Genomic DNA, 16,259 nt, shown 5'->3' with positions numbered 1-16,259 from the left:
TAGCAGAAGTGCTGTATACACACTTTCCATTTTGTCAGTCAGAATATTATAGAGACTTTGAGCTAGGTAGAATAATGGTCCCTCAAAATGTCCATGTTCCAATCCGCAGAAGCTGTGAACGTCACCCTACAAGACAAAAGGAACTTTGCAGATGTGATAAAGTTAAGGATCTTGAGATGAGATTTTCCTGGGAGGGCCCAGTCTAAACACATTGGTTTTGTGAGTGGAGCCTTTTTTTTTGGCTGTATTTAGAGGGGGAGATGTGACTATGGAAGAAAGACAGGGAGAGACACAAAGTGGCTGACCTTGAACTTAGAAGAAGGAGGCCATGAGCCAAGGAATGCAGGCAGCCTGTAAAGCTGGAAAAAGCCAGGAAATGGATCCTCCCCTAGTGTTGCCAGGCATGGATGCACCCCTGCTGACACCTTGATTAAAATCACATGGTAAGGCCCATGTCAGATTTCTGACCTATAGAATTATAAGATAAATTTGTACTGTTTTAAGGTACTGTGATAATGTGTAAAGCAGTGGTACAAAATTAAGAGACACTTGAACTCCCAGGTCAAGACATAATAGCATGAATCATTTTTACAGTTTCATGATGGACATTCTTAAATAAACCTGGAAGGGAAGGTGAGGACTACCACTGTTATTCAGTGCCACTGCCTTCACTAGTGCTAAGATGCCAGTAGTTTTGCCCACCTTGCTTTGCATCATCAATGCAAAGGCCAATACAGTGAAAAAAGCAAAGACCATCTTGGTGTTATTAAAAAATATATCTTGACATCACAGACCCACTGAAAGAGTCTCAAGGTCTACCAGGATCTACGGACTACATGTTAGAATCACTGAATATAGTTGTACAATGATTCTTTGAAGCATCCTGTAAATTTTTATCGTGCCCCTTCCCATGTTCAATTTATAAACTATCCCAAGAATTGAATTGGACGGTGATGGGTTTCAACAAGCTAAGGTGAGGTGGATGTTTGGGCATCTTGAATCTCACTCTTTGAGAATTCTGTCCATAGTATTCAGATAAGTGCAAAGACATTGCTGGGAAATTCTCAGTGCAACGTTGGATTTTAACACATCAATAACCTTCTGTAAGTTTTCAGTGATTTAATTTTGGTTTCTCTGTATCTATTATACCCCGGCATTTATTGATTTAAGGAAAATGAAGACATAAATACACACATCCTTCCATTTTGATGCATATTTCCATCTATTTCAATCAAGTTAGTCACTTGCTTTCTTTCTCAGAGAATAAAATCGATAAAATTGATGAAGCTTTCCCATGTGGGCAAACTTCTTTGGGGAGTAAATTGCAACCATTTGAACTGGAACACTTGGAACTAAAAATGTATGCTGTGGGCTTTCAGAACCTGAAGGTGTGCATTTAAAATGTTTTTAAGTGCTCTCATTAAGAGACATGTTCTTTTTGATTGATTGGTTTTCCAAAAAAAAAAAAAATCTGCAAGGGAACAAATTCAGTAATAGTTGAAAGTTAAAAGCCACAGAAATGTTTCAGTGGAAGAAACCAAAACTCTTTCTGTGATGAGAGCCAGGTGGGCATGTGACATCATGCCAACCCAACTGTGTAGCATTAAACCAGACAGAACAAATAGATCCTTTATTTCTGATTTCCAAAGCAAGGTCAGTATGATTTAGGTGAAGAAAAACAAAAGCATTTAGTTTGAGAGTCACTTAGACAATTATGACTTTTGTTCACATAACAGATCTCTCTAAATTGTGGCTCTACTCCATGCATGTGATATAGAACAATTTTATTAGCAACCCCAAAGTCTTCTAAAGAGGACAGGTTATGGAAACTGTTTAGCTATTTGCTTCCTAAGGATCTCAGGAAGTTGTGGGTATAGCAATATCAAGACAGAGGTAGAGGAAAAGCTGAATATCACTTCACAATGGAGGTGGGCCAATTGGGGATTCTAAAGGAGGAGATTCAAGTGGAAGGAGACAGGAACCATCAAAGCTGAGTAATGAGGGAAGGGTAGGAGAAATAACCCTTTTGATGATACCAAAGAGGGGATTTCACCAAATGGACATGCTGGCTGGGATTTCTTTAAGTTTATTTTTGAGTATGAAAGCTTCAGCAAAATCTACCGTTCTCATTAATGGCTTTGGTGCAAATAGACTCATTCTGGGGAACACGAGTGAGTTTTTGAGTTATGCTTCAAAATTGTCACACACAACTAGGGACAGCTGAGATCTGAATACCATGTGAAAGGCAGCTGAAAGCAACTTATGTGAAAATACCTGTTGAGTCAGGAGCACTGTATACGTTTTTGAATTGGAATCAATAATGTGCATTTGAACACAAGGCAGTGATTTCATTTCTCATGACTAGTGGCAAAGGTTGGGACCAGAAATAGCTCGATTCTGCACCCTGATGTGGACAGAGCCAAAAAACAGGCCTGCCCAGCAAGTCAGAGTTCCATAATGCTTGAATCTCTGACCCTACCAGCAGGGAAAAGTGGGAGAGAAAACCCCTTTCTTTCCATCCTCCTGGTGTATAAGTAAAACCACATGAATAAGGATTCCATTTCTTGAGTGTTTATTACCCATCAGGCCCTATTCCAGACATATAACAATCCTTGTCTCTCATAGCAATTCTGAGATTAAGTAGTTTGCTGAAGATCTCAAGACCAGTAATTGCTTCTAGCAAATATTTCTCCTACAAATTCTTGACATGTGACAGTGTCACTAATCCATCCTGTTTGGGAGAAACAAAGTACAGCACAGGTGGTAGAAGGGCCTCTTCAGACCACCTGGCCCACCAGCCCTCTCCCAACATGGCAAGTCCTACCTTTCCCTCAATACGTTCATTCCTATGGATCCATCCATTCTCTGCACGAACAGTGGGGCATAGTGTACTGGGAACAGTATTATGAAAGAGCTCATAATTTAGAATTTGGATATTTGAGTTCAAGTTCTGATTTTAATAACGTAGTGGGCTGTTTCTAAGTGGCTGAGACTTTCTGGCTGTTCACCAACCCCCTTTTCTCTTTTTCCAGACAGACAGTTTTACTACATCCTTCAGCTTACCTTGTCATTAGGGGTAGGGTGGCCATGGCACTGAATTTCAGCCAATGGGATGTGAGCCGAAGTGAAGGGTACCACTTCCAAGACTTGTCCTTGAACAACTCCCTTGCAATGGCTTTGCTCCAGAGTAATCTTGGGAGCCACATGTTAAACCCTGCACTGCGTCTATCACCCTGGATCTGCGAAAGACAGCATGGAGCAGTTTCTCCCCTCATCTTTGCCCCACTGCTGGTTGACTTTATTGAGGGAGAAAGAATTTACCTTAGGTGAAGTTGCTGAAATTTGACAGGTATATTGATTATAGTAATTAGCTTTATCTTAATAAAATTTAGGGTATGTGTTTGAATATTATATACTACCACCACTCTTGATAATAGCTATTATTAATGTCCACTTATTGTGAGCTGGGAATTGTGCTAAGGGCTGAATATGCATTATCTCATTGAAGTTCCACCAAAGCACTACAGGGTGGATGATATCATCCTCATTCTACAAATGCAGAAACCGAGTCTCACAAAGTTAAAGTGAACCCCTGGATGACTCAGCTGCTGCACGGTGGTCATTGGGTTTGGAGTCCATCCTCAGTTATTCTGTAATGCTGCCCTGCCTGCCTCTTAGAAACCTCTTTTCTCCTTCCTCTGCATCTGAGTGGAGTCTGCGAGTGCTTTGATACCACTCAGCAATACATATTAATTGAATGGTCAGCAAACATTTATTTATTCTTTCAGACTTCTAGTGGTCACTCCATGTCAACCTCTGTCCTGACCCTTCAGGAACAGGTGAAGGATCAGTCGTGGTGTGGGCTCTCACAATATGTAGAGGGTGCCATCTATCTCCCAAGACCAGGGAGAAAAATGGATGCTAAAGTGTCCTTCCTGAAATGCAGGGTATGGCCATACTGTGCTGAAGATGTCGCTCTGCCTCTGGTCTACACAGGTTTTCTTCTGCGTGATGGTTCCTTCGTACCAGCAGCAGACACCATTAGGCTAGGTTAAGTAAAAGGAAGTGTATACTTTGTGGGGGGGGGGAGCTGGAGGATAGAAACATGCAGGGGCCAGGGGTATCCCAAGGGAAGGGCACCCCATCTCTTGAGTACTTATTTCACTTTTCTCAGGCCCCCTCTTTATTTCCTTACCTTAAGACCCTCCTATACCCAACCCCATAGTATTAGGGAAGACATCTCTGAGGCCTCAGCCCTTGTGGTGACTCTTGAAGCAAGATTTGGGCTGGTAAACATGAAGGGAAGGAACAAGGGTAAAGTAGTTATGGAAATTTGGGGTTGGTTTTGGGAACAACAGCATTTCCCGATTTAGCTCTTCTGTAGAATATAATTTTTTAATTTAATTTTTTATTTTATTTTGGAGTATAATTGATTTACAATGTTGTGTTAGTTTCAGGTGCACAGCAAATTGATTCAATTATACATATATATATATACATCCATTCTTTTTCAGATTCTTTTGCCATGTAGGTTATTACAGAATATTGAGTAGAGTTCCCTGTGCTGTACAGTAGGTCCTTGTTGATTACCTATTTTATATATGGTAGTATGTATATGTTAACTGACCCATAGGTCTGCATTGATCCAGAATACATGGTGTGGCTATCCCAGTGGTTAAATATGTATAAATACAAGGACACTTAGTCTGGGCTTTAATTTTAGTCCAGTGTTAAAGACATTTTTAAAGTGCTCAGTTGAATATTTGATATACACAGAAATTCTCCAAGCCAGTCTGTGCATTGAATTCAGGTGCCCTCCCTCATTCTGTGTGTATGGCAGCCACTAAAACAGAGCTGTGGGCACCCCAGCCCCATAGGAGGCCTGGAGATGTGTATACAGGACTCTCACCTTTGTCTTGACTCCTGATTTCTTTCCATTTGTCCATTCCTTGGGTTTATCTCTTATGCTTGACTGTAGAATTCACCTTCCCTGCCTTGACCCTTGTCACTTTCTAAAGGTTCTTTCTGCTATTCCTGACTTTCCCCAGCCTCTTCCCCATTCCTGACCACCTCTGAATAACACTACTACCAGCTATGGCCTCTGGGACCCAGTCTTCATCCCAACCCAGGTGGCTGCTTCATAACCCAGGAGACTGGGTCACAGGGGAAGAGAATAAGGTAAGGTCATGTGGAGCAGACCTTTGGTCTAGCATGGCCAGCAATCACCGGGCCCATCTTGTTCACCACTGTGTCCCACTATTTCTACAACAATGCTTCGCACACCACAGCACTGAATGCTGAATAAATCAATAGAAGAAAGTGCAAGGGACTGGAGTGTGCCTATGAGGAGGAACTGAAACAAAAGAAAACTCATGAGCAGTCTCTCAGTACAGTCCTGAGGTTGACAACTTGGTAACAGCGTGAAAACAAAGTAAGCCAAAGAAATACCTCCCCTGAGATGCTTCATTACTTTCCCCATCTAGGTGTGAATGCCATTAAGGCAAATTATTGCCTCTCAAATATTTTTAGCTCGATGCCCATTTCCATCTGCGTTTGCCTTAGAGGTACTTGTTTTCAACTAAGTAATAGGACATACAAATTAAATGCAATTTCAAATTTAAACCTGTACAAGTGTCACTTACCAAGTCCCCCCGATAGTCCCAGGGGGCTGCCCATAGCATTGTTGGAAATTATATTACTGTACTTGGCTCCCATTATTTAGTCCAAGAGATTCTTATTAAAATAAAAGCCGGTAATAAAGTTAATATTTTATATACTGCACAACCACAGCGAATGTTTGGGTCCTAATAAATAGATTTATTTCTGCTATCTTTGTTCTCATTTATGTTATGTTTTATTTTATTGTGTGCACACTGACATACACATATAAACACCCTCCTATGACATTGCAAGATTAAAGGTAGCATGTACCATAAGCATTTAAAAATTAAAAATGGTTATAAGAAAAGGCTGGCATATTCAGGAGTCCAGAATTCTGGATGGATGCTGAGCTCCCAAGAACCTGGTACTATGGTCTTAAACTGGATCTAGGCATCAGCCTGGGTAATAGACTGAGACCAATAAATAAACCAATGGATCTTCATGGGTTGACACTGCTCCTTGAGACTATTTTCCCTTGTCTGGCTTTTCTCCCAATCTGGCCACCTGATAGCTGGGCGGGCCCCTCAGCCTCTGGTTCTGGTTACCTCCTATTTCCCTTAGCACAACCAAGATTGACCTGACTTGGTTATTAGACCACGAGCTCCTTCATGGGAGGGACAGTGTTGACTCATGTCTATTTTCCAACAGTAATGCAGTGGGTACAGAGTAGGCACTCAGTTAAAGAGGCATTGCTGAAATCCGTTTGGATATAGGAACTCTCTGGCTAATGAGGACCCTGGCTTTTGCAATCAACCGATTCTTGCATTTCCCTCCTTTCTCCCCCATCACACAATTGCTCAGCCCACAGCCCTTGGGCACACTTCTGGCATTATCTGTGCTTGCTCTTGGATATCTACTTCTGTTCCTCTACTAAATGCACCTCATTTAAATTTTTTTTTTCAAATAAACATTGCAAGAAGACTTTGGCCCTGTAAAAAGTGGAGGTTTGAGTGACTCACCAACACAATCGATGACTTTAGACAAATCACATAACATTCAGACTATTTTCTCACCTGGCAAATGAAGGGACTACATTACGTAACAGAAGTCGTCTCTTTCATGTCCTTCATGCTTTATGCCTGATTCTACAAGGATCAGGGGCCGGATAGTAGTAAAGAAAACAAAATTAAAATAGCAAAATTTATGGACTTTCTATCTGACCACTATGGTTGTACAGTCTAATACTGCCGTACCATATTTGGATGGAGAGCTTTAAGTTCATAAAATTATTTCCTTGAAAAGGACCTGTTTTTCCAGCTGGAGAAGGCATGTGGCAGTCTTGGAAAGCAAAGCACTCATTCACTGAACCACTGAGGAGGCTCAGAAAATGTTTAGAGGGAGATTGGAAAGCTACTGAGTTCTGGGTTTACCAGGCAGTGTGGCAAGAGCAGAATGAGAAAAACAAAACTAAACTAAACAAAACAACAACCCATTCATTCATTCATCCATTCATTTAAAAATGCTGGTTGGAAATTTGCTGTATGCTGTGGATGCTTGTGTCATCAAGCTCAGCTCAGAATATTTAGAAAATAAAGCAGAAAAAACATGAAGTGGAAGGCTACCACCAGCTACTGGAAGGTATATATGTGGGAGAGGGGGTGGGGTGTTATGTAAACTTTTTCTCTCTATGCATACAACTTTTCATGGGCTTTCAAAGATGGTGGGCACATAATTAGGCATTTTGCTCTTCTCATTTTTCATTAATAATGTAAGCTTTTCCATGTTGCAGCATAGCTTTCACCATTATCATTTCATTCTACCAGAATTTAATTATTCTTTGCTCTGTGATTGGTTGTTTGGGTGTTCCTTATTCTCCTTGTTTTATTACTAATAATCCTTCCATGAAAATCTTTGTGAACCTAACTTTTATTTGTTTTTAGTTTATTTCCTTTGAACAGGCCTTCCAAAATATTAAAGTATTAGAGCCATTTTTTTCTATTTAACTACGTATCAATTTTAGGAAACCTTGGTTAACTCTTCCCCATACAAGACAAAAACAGTCACCTTAGCTATCTCAGCTCTTTTCTTTCTTCTATATATTTTTGTTAGGTACCTTGTAATTTGTCAAGTGTTGGGTGATACCGCTCTGCCATCATGACTCCTTCAGCTGTGTGGTCAGAATTCTTTATTTAAATGGACTCAGTGCTCACTTCCAGTTGCTTTATTTGTTTCCCCCTTCCTGAATATATTTTTTTGATTCCTTTTTTGCCTCCATGGGTTTCATCATTGAGTTTCTCAAAGGTGCTCTCTAGTTCTATCTTCCCTCAAGTTTTCCCTGTTTGAGAATGTTTCATATATTTAATGCTACACATATAGCTATGGCTGATAGTAACTAACATGCATTGTTACAGGATTCTAATTAACAAATTACATTAATAAGAGATAATGAAGAAGATATTGATCAGGCAGAGCATCGTGCTTAAGATCTCAGACTTTGGAGGCAAGGACATTTTCCTTGAATCCTGGCTGTGCCACTTAACTGGCTCTGTGAACCTGGGTAAATAATCTAACAACCCTAGGCCTTAAGGTTCTCATCTGGAAAATGGGGTTGATCATAAGGTGACTGTGGGGATTCGATGAGATAATACATATAAGGCATTTAGTGTTTGGCATGTAATGAACAGTTAATAATAATGGTAATAACATTTTCAAATAAGTTTTCTTTTAAAAGTTATCTAGTATTAGTAGTTTGTTTGTATTATTACTGTCATTCAAATATCATTTTTTATGTGATATTTCTTTATTAAAATGTTAAAAGGTAATAATGCATGGATCAAACGACATGACGGCAGGGATGATGCAGCCTGGGGGATGCCGGTTTGCAGCCTCTGAGCTTTAAGAAAACAGAATCCAAAAAGTCTTACTGGTGATTGTGTGTTCCTCACCATGCTGTGTCCCTCCCCTGAGGCAGGGAGCACAGGTCCCTGGACCTACTGAGGGAGGGGAAAGGAAAGAGGAAGATTTCCTGACAACAAGTATCATTTTTTGAGCTTGTTCTATGTGCCAGACAGTGAACTAAGTTCTGAGGATTCAAAGGAATATAAAATATGATCTCCAGTAATTCCCTGGCGTTCCAGTGGTTAGGATGCCGCACTTTCACTGACGAGATCCTGGGTTCAAATCCTGGTTGCAGAACTAAAATCCCACAGGCCGCATGGACAGAAAAAAAAAAAAAAAAAATCTCTTCCCTTTTCCCCAGAGGTCCATTATTCAGAGAAGATAAAATATGACATTTGTAAGTTTGAGAATGGGGGTATGGAAGTCCTATGTTTTTAAGCTTTTGACTCTGTGCCTTTTTATTCTGGTGATGAAAAAAGGAAAAATAATAGTAACATGGCCCCAGTGGTGACATTATTCATGTCTCTCTCAGCACTGTGGCACTCAAGGTTGGAACTTGGAGAGGACAAAGGTTTAGAGCTGAGGTTTTCACACAAAACGAAAGCAAACACCAATCCAAAAGATAAACACTTCCTGAAGAACATTTTTGCACCAGTCCGTGCACAAAATGCTACACAAACTCATCAAGCTTTGAGGGATCCTTGGAAGTAAATGGAAACAAGCTTGAAAAGCTCTTATATGCTACCTTCTGGAATAAGTGTGAAATGGTCCATTTCCATAATGGAGCAGGTAGAATTCTATTAATTTAGATTTTACTAAAGCATCACACTTAACATACTGACCTCTGTGAAAAGGAAACCTGGGTGAAGCTAGTACCACCCCAGGGAGTACACAGGGGTCAGTGTGTGAGCTGGGAGAGATAGCAGAGAGCATGCCCCATCAGGAGAGTACGGGAAGGATCTGGGTTTCCGGGGTTTCAAAATCATAAGCTTGAGCCCAGTCCTAAGGAAGACCACAGGAAAGAGACTCAAAGAAAGTACATCTCCTAGAAGCTGTGAGTGACCTTCTTGACCTTGAAATCAGGTCCTCAGTCCCAAGATGAGTTGAGAGTCTGCTGGACGAGGAAGTTGTGTTTTCATATGTGTTTGTCCTCTCCATTTGAAAGGACTAAGGATTAGGATGTGAGGACCCAGAAAACAGGGATCATCTCGCTGAGCTCTCAGCTTCCAAAGAACAAGTTCTATGCCACCAGGAGGAGGGCCAACATGGGGGATGTGTGGTAGGGCAGTACTGGTGGTAAAGATTCACATAATTTCCAAGAAATTCTGGAACCACATTTCTTAACCTGATATACACAGCTGGCTGGGGCCTTGACAGTATCAATGGGGTCCAGCTCTAAACACAAAGCTTCAGCCACATCCCAAGTCACTTCATATGTTTGGTTGGTGTCCTGCAAGGGATTCTGTTCCACTTGTGCCTTGAGAAATGGCAATGCTGACCTCTGCATCTTGTTGGACAATCTTGGAGGCCTGGCTGATTAAGGCAAGGAGAGATGAGAGGCACAATCTCACCTTTCTACATGACAAATATACCAGGTACTCCATCCAAAGTTAGAAATGTGCCTGACATAGAGAAGTATGGCAAGTGTTTTCTAGATACAGAGAGGCCAATTGAAGATCTAGCCGGGATACTGTAGGTTGGTTTAAATTGTTAATATATGAGTATGCTTTCATGATGTTCTCTGCCAATGACTCATTTATCCAATGGGGTGGACAAGAAATCCAGAAATCATTCTTGAAATCTCTTTCTCCCTAGCTGCCCCTCCCCCATTCAATCACTGGCCTACTTCTGGTCAATTTCACACACTTAAAAAATATTCTGAATCTATCTACTCCTCTCCATTTCTGCAGTATCGGGATAGATCTGGTGACCCTTGTTTTCAAGAAGCCAACAGTCATGTTACTGTTTTTTCCATTGAGTTTTCTCACCTGGGATCCTCACCTTATCATCCATGATCCACGCACATCTGACTATTTAAAACCTTTAAGGAACTTTCCCTTAGTGAGACTCAAACCTTGTGCGACCTGGCCATCTCCTGCCTTTGCAGCCTCACCTTCCTCCTCTCTCCCTTTCTCTTTGTACCAGCCAAATGGCTCTCTTTCAATTCCTTGAGTTTACTATGTCCTGCCCACCTCAGAGCCTTAGCCCATGATGTTCTCCCCCAGGTACTTGACATACCTGCTTTCCTCCTGTTCACCAAATAAACTCTTATTTATGTTGAGATCTCAGCTGGACTGTTATTTCTCCAAAGCTTCCTTGACAGTCAGACTAGATAAGGTCTCAGGAGACTTTCATGAGCAAACCCTATTTTTCCTTCCAAATCTCATCACAGTGTGTGCTTGTGAATATGTACAATTATTTGTCTCTTTTCTTCACTGGGCAGTAGGCTTCCTGATGGTTGTGTCCATCTGCTTTGTTCACTGTGGTGTCCCTACCTCACATCACAGAGATGTGGCAGCTGTTTATGAAGGTGGGCAGAGGAAAAGGAAGAGTAATTGATCTAGACTGATATTTAAACTTTTAGCTTATTACATCTCATGAGCTAACATCACTTTTTAAAATAATAATAAGACAAGCTCATATTCCTAAGATCAGCTGGTTCTTGACTATGCCATGGGTGTAGGCCCTGGGATTGAACTGGAGTAATAGTTATGATCATCTAACTCCAAGGACTGACAAGCTAAAAGGAGAGGCAAGACAGGCAAATGTGTCCTTGATGGGAGGGACCATGACTCGACTCTTTCCAATAATCACAGCACCTCTACTAAGGCTCAGATCATGCTGTTCTGTAATTACCTCTTTACATGTTTGTTCTCCCCACTAAGCTAATGATTCCACAGAGCCCAGAACTATCTGGTATTAATATCTGTGGTCCTGAAACTTTGTGGAGGGCCTGGTTTACAATGAGTAGTTCAATAAATATTTCATCCACCAATGCGTGAATAAATGAATGAATGAACATCAAATAATATTGAGTATTAGCTGGGGGAATTCTTTGTTCATTTCATATTTTTAACTTGGAAAGAGGCTACAAATGGCAAAGTTGTCTAGAAAACCTTCAGTTCTGAGCTGGTAAACCCTCACCCATAATCAACAAAGTCCATGGGTAGAATCCAGCTCTCATCCCCCAATAAGAATGCAGATGGTATAAAATTAGCATATTTAAAAATATGCATTGCCATGGGGGTGTATATCTATATAATGATACCTCTCACCATCTTGTGAATTCAGAGCCACTCTCTTTGCTGCCTGTTTTCTCTCCTTTAGTTGCTGTCCTTGAAACTAAGGCACAATCAAGGTGCTTGATGAAGCCAAATGCTTCACAGATCTAAACAAAAGGCAGTTGGAAGACGTCTGGTTGGCATCCAGGGAGGGGGAGCCTCCGTGGAGAGACATGTCACATCCTTCCCGCCAGTTTTTTTCTTTTTCTTTTTTTTTTTTTTAATTTCTTGGCTGGGGGAGCTGAGATATGCATGTGGGTGAAGGGGAAGTTTTCTCCTGGAGAGGATTTTTCATTTTCTTTTTTTTATTTTCCCAAGGACCAGGGTCAGGAAGAATCCACCCCAAGGGTAGTTGGAGGGAAGAAAAATAACAAGGCACACGAGTGTCTGGGGACCACAACATTGCTCACATCCTCTATAATCATCAGTGCATGGCTTGGCTGTCTTGGTAATTTACATAATACCATCCTGACACCTTCACTTCAGTTATCCATCACTACAGCAGTGGTGTTTTCCTTCCTGGCACACGCTTGCTTGCTTTCTGTGTCTCCCTTGGTGTCTCTCCCATCTCCCATTTTTTTCTTCTTCTCCCTCTCCTCTTGCCCTCTTGCATGTTTGTGCCTCTCTTTCTCCCTCTCTCCATTTGTGCTGATGTTTATTGGGCCAAGCAAAAAGAAGAAAAAAAAAGATGGATTTCACATCATTTCTGTCCTTCTTGTTCAACTTACAGACATTCAGTAAATGATGAAGCACCAAGTCAATGAAGATGGGAAATATGCAGAAGAGAGCTCCCTTTTTGTGTAACAAATAGTATCAATGGGGTGGGGGGAAGGGAGTTACTTTAATAAATTTATACATGAACACTGTAGGGGAAATGAGGTCTTCAGTTTATCCATTGTTTTGAACATAAATCAGTTTACATTTTGCACTGAACATAAATTTGCAAATAGAGAAAAATTGGACACTGAGTATTCATCTTTCAGTATAATCCAGAGTCAATAAATAAATAAATTCAAGACTCACATGTACCTAGGAATATCATCAAGGTACTGGGCTGATGGTTTTTCTGAGAATGTTTCAGTTGGTTGTATCTCTATGGTTGGGCCAAAAGAAAATGGAAAAATAATTGGAGGGATCAATAGTTTTTTCCCCTTCACACTATATTCTAGGGAAAAATAAATGACTGGAAAATTATATAAAAATATGTAATAAAACTATTGCATAGAATACATATTTTGTGATCTTAGTAATATACAGAGAAAATTATTATGAAATGTTTGACAAAGATTGAAGAATGCCAAGGTCACTAGGGATGGAATGGCAGTTTATACATATCTCAGTTTTGAAGAAGAATATTATTTAATTGAATTGGTTTTAATGGTTTTTCAAAAACTTCATTCACTCTTTTTTTAAATACCTATTCCACCTCGTTGCTCTCCCTTATTATTCTTTTTCTCTTTTGTTTTATTCTAGAATAGACAGTGTAGATAAATGGGACACATAGGTAAACAGTACCAGCTCTCAAAAACTGTTTCTTGAAAGGCAAGCCAAATGCTTTAGTCCTGCCTGTAAAGCTTTTTAAAAAAGAGATACTGATGCTTGGATCCCCACCAAGACAACTGGAATTGGAGTTTTCAAAGTGCAGAGCAACCACTAAATTCCTACGTATTCTAATAGCAAGCTCTCCATATGCTCTCTTCTTTTTGCCATTTAAATTTTCCCCAGGCCCTTCTGGAATTTTCTAGACTCTTCTCTCTTGGTGCGATGCCATTAAAGCAGTGTCTGACTAGCTTTCTTATATAAAAAGGTAAATCTTTAATAGGGGCCTTATGCTTATCCGTAGGGACTTGTGGCTACCTGTACCAGACATCGTGCTAAGAATTTCATTATCTCACATGTCCTCACAACTCTATATGGTAAGAACTATTATTCTGTCCATTATACAGATGAATAAATTAAGGCTGGGTGGAGGCAGTAACTTGCCCAAGGTCACACAGCCAGGAAGATGCCGGGCAAGGGTTGTAAGGAGAAAATAGAAAGACAAGGCACATTGTAGGCATCAACAAACGATGGCTGTGTGAGGCCACCATGGCTATTTTAGTCTCGGGGACTAAAGGTCAGAAGGTCAGAAGCATCAGGGAGTAAGTTTGTCTGTGGTCAGTGGATGGACTAGCTTGGGAGCTTCTTGAGGTCAGGGTTGAATTTATTTCTTTTGTGTCTTCTCAGTGCCTGGAACTACGTTTGGATAGCTTTACTAGAAGTCAGCAGATATTCATTCACTAAAGTGAATCTCATCCTAAACACAGATTCCTATTAAGGATCAGGCTGTGCTGGGCGGGATGGACACACGTGGGTTTCCTGCAGGGACACCAGGTGGTACCCAGCACACTAGCTCTATTGACGTGGCACACAGCTCTTGTGTATCTCTATGCACAAACCCATCCTGGTTTCTCCCTGTTGCCTTTTGTTATAATAATGGCAAAGAACCCACCCAGTTCTTTATCTCACTAGCCAACTTGGTCATTTCTAGTGAGAGGCAAACCAGGGACTGTGGCAAAAATTGTAGCCATCTTGGTGTATTGAATTCAGATGTGAATGCCTCTGTCTCCATCACTGAACCAGACAATGCTACAAACAGAGGCTGTGCCTTAATCTTCCTAGCATGTCCTTCCTGAGCAGAGCACCTGCACAGAGGAGGACTTCAGGCTTCAGAACCATCCTAGCCATGGGGTGTGAGCATCCTGTCTGTTTTTCCTCTCCTTGTAGCCCGGGATCTAGCACAGAGCTTGGCACTTGGAAGAACACAGTTATTACTTGCGGAATCAGTGGATAAATGAGCAGAGGCATGGAATGTGTTAATATTTCCAAGTGTGACCTCACTGGGAGAATTCCCATTGGACAGGTCTCTCAAGGGATCCCTCTAGAGAAAACTGGCTCCCAAAGAAGGATAATATCTATACTCTTAATCCCTGCCTTCTCAATGGGCAGAGCTTTACATTTCTGCTTGCACACCCAGATGACAGACACCTCAAACAAAACAGTGTTTTGCAAGAAGAAGAATATATATGCTAGAAAGGCTGGAAGAACCACAGCCAAGCTGAAGGGAAGTTTTCACCAGAAGCCCTGTGTACCAACTCAGTAGAAAACTCTGACACTTCATCATTTCTCTAGAAGCTTCCATCACACCAATATCAATTCATGTCCTCCTGTTATAAGCTCTCACAGCATCCCATGTGCTTTGCTTACATCACTGTCTACTTGAATTGTCTTTCTGTACATGTATCTTTTCACTTTCATTTATTCATTCAACAAACACTTTTGGAGCATCACCCATGTTTCAAGGGTCTCTGCTAGATACCTTGCCTAATGTGATGCTAGAGTCTGATTATTATCTGTTGCCCTAAGTAAAATGCAAGGTCAATGGAATCAGGGATCATAAATATGCCTTGTTCATCACTGCATCCCCACCAGTACCTGCTACATGGCAGGTCCTCAATAAACATTTTGCTGAAGAAACACATGAATGAATGATCCAGGCCCTGTGCTGGACACTGGGAATGCAGCAGTGAATCAGAAATGGCCCCTGCCTTGCCCTAGAGGGGCTCACACTGTTTGAAGTAGCCCTTCTACTTAAGCCATAGCACATCAGATTGCAGCAAGGCACTCTGTGTCAAAGGAGAGACAGTCGTCAATATGCAACTGCTGGTGTGACAGGCACTTCCCACCCCCGTCCCCCACCACCCCGCTCCCCAAGTCTTAATGAGCCGCTGAGAGTGAGAGATCATGTCAAACCCAACTCTGAGTTCCCTACAGCACCTTCCACAAGACAGGATACCAGTAGGCACCTTGGGAGTGCCGGTGAATAGGACATTGGCATGGGGTCTCCCAGCCCACTAAAAGTCAGAGCCCTCAGGGCTGAACGTAACCATGTTGACCAAAGACAGAAACAAGATAACGATACGGAGTAAAAGTGGAGTTGCCATGAACTGAGTCCTCACCCTGTACCAGGCACAAACTAAACACTGTTCAGACACACCATTTAATCTGGACAGTATGCTGAGGGGTTACATTCTCATGTCCTCATTCTATAGGATCAGACACTTTCCCAGGCTAAGACATGCTTGCCAGGGTTAAACAGCTAGGAGTGGCAGACCCAGGATCCTGACCCAAGTTTCCCTATTACCAGAGCTCGTGATCAGAGCCATACAAAGATGTCGGTCCTCCACACAAATGCCGATGGATCACTACAACAGGGGGTGACCTCCTGCTGTCCAGTCTCCTTCCTGATCAGGACAAATCCAAGTAGTGGCAGTTATAAGAATTTCAAAATTTGTCCCATATCTTCATTCATATGTGCTGTCTAGGTAGCACTTTTTAAGTGTCTTTATTTTCACCATTATTTGACATTTGCTATGAAGCTCCCTGCTGGAATGTTCGTGATGTAATTGTGCACAGAATATATTATTTTTTTTCCTAATA

Source organism: Balaenoptera acutorostrata, chromosome 3, assembly GCF_949987535.1.
Source record: "Balaenoptera acutorostrata chromosome 3, mBalAcu1.1, whole genome shotgun sequence".
NCBI lineage: Eukaryota > Metazoa > Chordata > Mammalia > Artiodactyla > Balaenopteridae > Balaenoptera > Balaenoptera acutorostrata.
This window is presented reverse-complemented; position numbering follows the sequence as displayed.